Below are 7,517 nucleotides of genomic sequence, written 5' to 3'. Positions count from 1 at the left end.
AATTACCTTAGCAACAATGAAAGCAAAAATTTCCGACCATCCACAGCCAAGGGAAGAAGACCCAAAACAAGTCTTGGACAAAGTACATGCTCAATAGCGTTTCAGTAAGTCCTCCTCTCCAGAACCTCAATGCCTTCCATCTGAAATAGAAACACTGGAGCAACATGCTGAAAGGGCATTTCAAGCAGAGAGTGAGACCTCAAATGAAATTATACCTCCAACCAGTGTGTCACCTAGCGTGAGAAACGTCTTCACAGCAACCGAGCTTGACAGAATGCAAAAGCTATTTCGCAACATGATAGAGCAATATTACCCGATTTCAAAGCCACGAATTAAGATGACCCTGGAAAAGGAAGACTGGGGCATAAAAATGTTAAAGAAAGTTTCATTGGACACAATTGTCAACCGCTTAAAATTTGAAAGGCGTCAAAACAGAGCTTCTGAGATGAGCAAGCTGTAAGTTAAGTTTATAGGTGTTTCTTTTCCCTCGTGTTAAGGGCCCATACTCCGATATCACGTTCCGCCATCTTGGATTGTGTGCTGCACCAAAACGAGGCTGGACGGCATGTTATTCCCCACGTTTGCTTTGTCAATATGGAGGAAAGGCATGTTAGTGCCGCGTGGTCGAAATCTCTTAAAGGTATTCCGTTTTTTGACTCATCTTTCATTGAGAAATGCCTCGAGAAGGACGGAAAAGTCCCAAAGAAAGTAATTACTCGCGGCTATAGTAATTTCTGCGAAGGTTACATCTTTGATGTCGAAGGTAAGTTTCAGTCCCGTTGAGTTGTTTTTGCTCTGGGAGAGAAATTGTACTCGAAAAGTGGTGCGATTCACGCAATTTATGCTTTTTGGGGCATGTTTTTTTCCTTCAATTCGTTTATGCCTATATTGGAAGATCGAAATCCCCTGTGATTCAAGCTATAGTGTTGTATACTTCCATATTCACATTTTACTTCCAGTAAAACCTCAAGACGCAGGAGTCCTCGTAAGAGCTAAAAGCTATAAATCCCAGTGAAAAAATGAAGAGCCATGGAGCGTACAGGTAATGATAGTACCTTATTGTTTCGTCTGAGCTCGAACCAATCCAACAAAAATGTGTTAAGTTTCCTTTTAGGTGTACATTTTTTAAAATTTGCTTTAGTTTATTGAACTGCTAAGCAATTAAACAAAACAATCAATGCGATTGAGTGAAAATATAAAAAAGCACACACGCATTGCAAATCAGAAAAAAAACACATTTTAATTTTTTTCTTTAGGTTGAAATATCAAAGGCTGCAGAAGTTAAAATAACTAGTACCTCATGCAGCTGTGAGGCAGGAGCAGGGCTCTGCAATCATGCAATAGGGCTGGTATACCTCCTTGAGCATTACAGAAAACTTGGTTTGAAAAGTGTTCCTCCTGCCATGTCCAAAACAAGTCTTCCACAGACATGGCATGTTCCACAGAGGTCAGCAGGAATCAATCCCCGCAATGTACAAGAGGTGCTAGTGCAGCGGGTAAAACCTCCAAGCAGTGATACTCCAGCAAAAAAGAAAGTGCACAGGATAGATGGGGTACAGTCCACTCTGTACAACCCCATTCCAGAACATTTTGGGGAGCCGAAAATTATTGATTCCTTGAAAGACATATTCAAAGAATATGAAGACATGCAAATAAATAGTATTATTCCCGAAACTAACAGATTAGACTTTGTGGATAGTAAACTGGGAAAAGTAGCTTTTGGCTCAGTTATCTCATACCAGCAGCACCAAAACACAACAAATGATCCCAAAATTCACATGAACATTGATGGACCAGAAAATACACCAGCTTTTGATGTGCCATCACTTGGAAACTATTATTTATTTGTTCCCACCTTGGAAGAAAAAAACTTTATCGAAGGACTCAGTGTCTCACTAGCACAATCTTGCTTATATGAGGAAGAGACCAGAGAGCAGTCTGACACACAGAAGTGGCATGACTTAAGGGCACAGAGATTATCTTCCATCTTCTTCTGACTTTCATTTAGAAAGGGTGAGAATTGATGAATTTTGTCCAGAGATGAAGATGAAATTAGATAAGTTTTACTTTGAATACCTCCTCCCTGAACTGTTAAAAAAAGCAGGGGCATAATCTGCCTAATTTGTTGAAGAATATGTAGAACCTGCACCCCAAATTTTTATCTTTGTAAAGGAAGAGGTGTAAAATTGTAACCACGAAATGTAAACAACTTTCATCAATGAACTTTCAGCGCTTTATTTGGCACTTGTTTGTAAGTACCTTGTGAACTGCAACAACTTTCATATTACTGAACCAAGCTTTGCTGTGAAATGTGTAGTTCCTCAAAATGTCCATACCTCCCCCCATAGAAGATTGTAAATGCCTTGAGGCAAAGGGGAAGTAGAGGACATTGTTTGTGTTACCAGAAGGGGGAAGGTGAAAGAGGTCATAGAAAAATCTCATTTTTGAGGGAGGTATGGATATTTTGTAGATCTACATAATACTAACAGACAAGTTATAGGTTCAATATAGTGGACCTCTAAAGTTTGTAAGAAGACAGCAAATGGTCCAAATTTGGTTTACTGAACCACCCAACGAAAGTGGCAAAACTTTGTCAAAAATTTGATATTCCTTGATTTGTCGAATTCCCCGTTCAACATGAATACGAAGGCGGGCAATCTGTTGTGTTTCTGTAACCTCTTTAGAGGTGAACTCCAAAGACCTTGTTCTAGACAGGAAAGGAGGGATTGTCAAAGTAGCTTTTTGGGGTTCCAATAAATCCTGAATCAGGAAACCCTTATCTGCCATTACCTCGTCTCCTTCTTCGAGTAGTGACAGAATTCCACTGCGTCTTGTAATTTCTTTGTCCGATATACTTCCCTGATATAGGGAACTTACAAATGTTACAGAACCATGAGGAGCAATACCAACTAGGCATTTTAAGGTGAGAGAATCTCATAGAATATCAATAACCATTTTCGAGTCAATGAAAACAAACAAACCAGTTCCACGTAAATGAACCACGTGCGTTTGACAGCTCTGGCCAGAAGCGCTTCAGTCGAGTAATCTAGGTTAGATAATTGACTGCATTTTATCTGGATATGTGTTGACTAATTATTCCATGAATAGGAAGCGGGCTAACTAAGTCTTAAATCTAGAAACTCTTAACATCGGCCACAAGTAGAACTTGTGCGTTTGACAACTTGCTGGTCATGGCTCGTCGCACTCACCTTAAAAAGCGGTCCCCCATCTTGCTTTATCGCGGCAATCCACTGAGATCTCTGTGTCTTGTTTCACAGAAAGTTGAAAAAAGACAAATTCTTTCCACTTTCGTTTCGTTTGTCGTTGGTACAGTAATTTACACAGCAATGATCGTTAGCCATATTTGCGTGGTATCTTACTCAAAACCCATGTCACGCAACGTTTCAAACGAAAGCATGCCCGTCCAGCCTCGTTTTGGTACAGCACGCAATCCAAGATGGCGGAACGTGATATCGGAGTATTGACTGATCTTTTCAAGCAGTTTGCTAGGGAAAATTCATTCTCATATTACCTTGCCATTTTTGGTCCTTTCAAAGTTATTTCATGTGTTTTAACTTTTTCATGATCAGTAACACCTGTAATGATGTCAGCAGGCTACACCCATGCTTATGTGACTCACCGTGAAATAATGTTAAGGCTCCATAAGATCAAACGAAGCATACAAAAGCCACACAGATATGGTGTTTCTTTTTTGTTGGGGCTTGCTTTTCTGTTTTTCTCTTATTTTGTTTTTGCTTGTACTTTTTTACTTTAAGTCTTGTGAAACACAAGGTAAAAACCTCTTAAATGTAACCAAATTTCCAGATTGTTGAATTGCTTAAATTTTCCTTGCTCAAGCTAACACAAGCGAAATTTCACCTCCTTAGCAACGCATAGGAGTGCGCACATGAATCAGTTAATGGGCCCTTAAAATAACCACTGCTAACAAGGAAAGGCAAGTGGGTTCAACATTTTTAGTTAAGAATATACTTGTCCAGATTGTGCTAGTAAGTTGCAGCTAACTTGTTCCTGCCAAAAGGAAACTTATATAACATAATCGCAGTAAGTGAAAATACATTTCTGCCAAATCTGAAAAGTTGTTTTCAAAATTAACTTTTTCTATGCAGAGTAAGTGCCGTGTATTCGACTGTTTGTCATGAAGTTTTTCACAGGCTCAAAGGTTCCAAAAAGTTGCCAGGCACAATCTTAAATAGGCCCATTTAAGAAGGCGTTCAGGAGTTATTGCGGACTAAACCTCTCCCTGGCTGGCTGTACCTCGATTTGTTATAAAATTCTTGTATGGTAAGTTATTTGCAACAAGTGTATCTTGTTCATGTTCGGTCGAGTTAATAGAGAGGTTAAGCATGATGTTTATGGCAAACGGCAAAAATGAAACTTTTGCTCTCTGTCTTCAGCTGTCTGTACAGTAGAGTGAGAATATTTGTATTTGCAGTTAATAGAAGACATTTTTCCATTTTTTGTGTGATTTGTTTCGAATTAGAAGAAAAGAATAAAAAATCAGTGGTAATCTTTGCCATTTGCTGTCTGCCGTAACCGCCATGCTTAAACTCTCTAATGTTTGAGACACGTTCGGTTGACTTAATATTAAAGACAGAGGTAATAGAATGTTTTTTAATACCTTTTCAGCACAAAACTTTGGTAATTAAAACAGCCAGTGGACTTGAATGATTCTTAACATACACTGGTGGCGTGATATTTCCAAAATTGAGTCATCTTTACAAGCCAAAAATTCACATTTTTCTAGCCGAGGGCTTAAGGGAATACCTCAAAAGGAAATGTATGGGACTGCATGTACGTTACATTTATTGCTCCTCTTTTCATGTTATGTCTTGCCAACAATTTGACTTCAGAAAGTGCAATCACATTTATTGGTAAAAAGATTGTAGGCTTCAACTTTACTTGTATTCAGTGAGCTTGGATAGCCAATACGCCCGACTTATTTTCTTTAAACAGAGTTCAAAATATGGCCAGCTAAACAAGCCTGAAAGTCTATCACAATTCCAATCTGCATCAACAAGCTATTTACTTTGTTTTGGTTGATTTCCTATGAAATAAAGGAATGTTAGTTCCAGTTAAGTTAACAAGAGTAACTAAATTGCACCTTGTTCTTTTGAAAACTTCTGAGCAGCACAGGGAATAATAAAATTAATTAAAATTTCCAGATGTGTGCTTCAGCTTCAATATGAACTACTTGGAAATTCTCGTTCATTATTAATCAAATAAAGAAATGAATAAAGTGAGATAAGTGTACTTAAGGTTATCACAGTTTATCATGTGGATAACCCGATTTCTAAAGTCTTATTTTCACTAGCAATGCAAGCAGAAGCACATGCACAAGTGCAAGCACATGCGTAAACACAAGTGCATGCACAAGCAAAAGTGCAGACATAAGCGCAAGCACAAGTGCAGGCACAAGTGCAAGCACAAGCACAAAAACAAGCGGAAGCATAAGTGCAAACAAAAGTGCAAGCAAAAGTACATGCACAAGCACAAGGGGAGGCACAAGTGCATGAACAAGTGCAAGCATTAGTGCAAACACAAGCGCAAGCACAATAATTCTTCCTTTATAGTGAAAACGGCCTTAACGCAGGTAAAAGCACAAACGCAAGCCACAAGCACAAGGATCAAAATGTTTCCTTTTTTTTGTGCTTGTGCTTATGCTGCAATAGGTGAAAATGAAATACCCTCAGGAATAACACAAGCGCAAAGATATTTACCACACCTGGTTATGCTTGGCCAATGAAAATACTGGATCCAGATTACCTTGCGCCTAAACAGTTTGGAAGGTTTGGATGATTTTGCTTGTGCTTGTGTTTGGGCCAAATTTTGTTTTTACTTGGGTCATTCCTGTTCCTTGCATTTGCGCTTGTGCTTGTGTCACTAGTAAAACCAGGCTAAAAAACAGGAACAAAAGAATCAAAAATGCTCACAAATGCTCACAATTACAAAAGTGCCCTATATCATTACAAAAGTGCCCTATTGTTACAAAAGTGCCCTCTTCTTCTTCTTCTTCCTGAGCGACTCACCTCCTTCAATTCTGAAGATTCTAGTGAGCGTATAAATAAAAAACTACAAATTAAAATAAGGCTAAAATGCTTTAATAAAAACTAAATAATAATAACAATAGCAATAATGATAATAATAATAATAAAGTCAAAGTCAACATCGTTTGGTTTGGCCTTGGTCAGGCGGCAGGCTTTTCTTAAAGGCCGTCAAGTTTGGTGCATTTACTGTTTCATTGGCCAGGCTGTTCCACTCTCGTATCGTTCTCGGGAAAAACAAGTACATGTGGTAGTCCGTCTTTGAGCGGGGAATTTTGTACGCATCTGAATTTACATGCCGTGATCTCCTTTGAAGTGGAGTCATGAACTCTTGTGCGTCCATGGCTATCAAGCCTTTATGAATTTTATACATCATGCAGAGTCTAAGTGTCTGTCTCCTAGTTTGGAGGGAAGTCCAGCCGAGCTCATATAGCATGTCCCCTACGCTGGATGTGTTGTTCTATCTGCCAAGAACAAATCTCGCTGCCCGATGCTGCACCATCTCGAGCTTATAGATGTTTCCCTGTGTGTAAGGATCCCAAACGGTGCAGGCATACTCGAGGGTAGGTCAGATCAATGTTTTATAGGCAGTGGACTTGAGTGCAGTAGAGTTAATCTTTAGATTCCTTTTCAGGAATCCAAGAGTTCTATTAGCTTTACTTGAGATGGTGTCGATGTGTTTGTTCCATCTCAGGTCTGATGCTATAGTAACTCCGAGGTATTTGGCTGAGTCAGCCGTTGCTAATGTCTTACCATGAAGAATATAGTCATTTTGTACCATAGCACGCTTGCGCCCTACTCTAAGTACTTCACACTTGTCTGGATGGAACTCCATTTTCCATAGGGTTTCCCATTCGGCTAATTTGTCTAGGTCTCTTTGGAGTACTTAGGTGTCACTGTCTGAGTGGATGGTCAGGTACACAATGGTGTCATCAGCAAATAGTCTAATGTTAGAGGCAAGGGATTCAGGTAGGTCATTTATATAAAAAAGGAATAAGCATGGACCCAAGACAGAACCTTGTGGTACAACAGAAAGTACTTAGGCGTCGTCTGAATATTCTCCTTCCAGGACAACTCTCTGTGTTCTGCCACTTAGGAAGGATTGGACCCATCTGTTTGTCCTACCACCAATTCCATAATACTTCAGCTTGGTAACAAGACGAGGATGGCTGACTTTGCCAAATGCCTTACTAAAGTCCATCACCAGGATATCCGTCTGGGATCCAGCATGCATAGTGTTAACTAGGCTTCTTGGCCCTATCCAGAATTACAAAAGTGTCCCAATGACATTACAAAAGTGCCCTGGGTTACAAAAGTTCCCTACCTTCATTACAAAAGTTCCCTTTTTTGGTCACAAAAGTGCCCGTTCCAATGGCTCTCTCTCTGTCTGGAGATTGAAAGTAGGGCACTTAAGCCAACGTATGCTCCTTTCGTAATAACATCTCTTAAAAGCCT

General features: G+C 39.5%; 1 long non-coding RNA gene and 1 pseudogene across 1 annotated transcript; one reads left to right on the top strand and one right to left on the bottom strand.

Moving 5' to 3' along the window:
- The first annotated feature begins 506 nt into the window (after positions 1-506).
- LOC149109412 (uncharacterized) lies at positions 507-2,242 on the top strand. The gene is made up of 3 exons (XR_016208643.1): positions 507-763; positions 960-1,042; positions 1,257-2,242. It is a non-coding gene; the product is annotated as an uncharacterized LOC149109412 (long non-coding RNA).
- Positions 2,243-6,038: 3,796 nt separating this feature from the next.
- LOC149109411 (uncharacterized) lies at positions 6,039-7,279 on the bottom strand (annotated as a pseudogene).
- Positions 7,280-7,517: the final 238 nt, after the last annotated feature.

The sequence above is a fragment of the Orbicella faveolata genome, unplaced genomic scaffold (genome assembly GCF_042242905.1).
Source record: "Orbicella faveolata isolate gen_17 unplaced genomic scaffold, um_ofav_v1 contig_25, whole genome shotgun sequence".
NCBI classification, from domain to species: domain Eukaryota; kingdom Metazoa; phylum Cnidaria; class Anthozoa; order Scleractinia; family Merulinidae; genus Orbicella; species Orbicella faveolata.
Note: the sequence above shows the minus strand (reverse complement) of the source record. Positions and strands in the feature narration are given on the sequence as shown.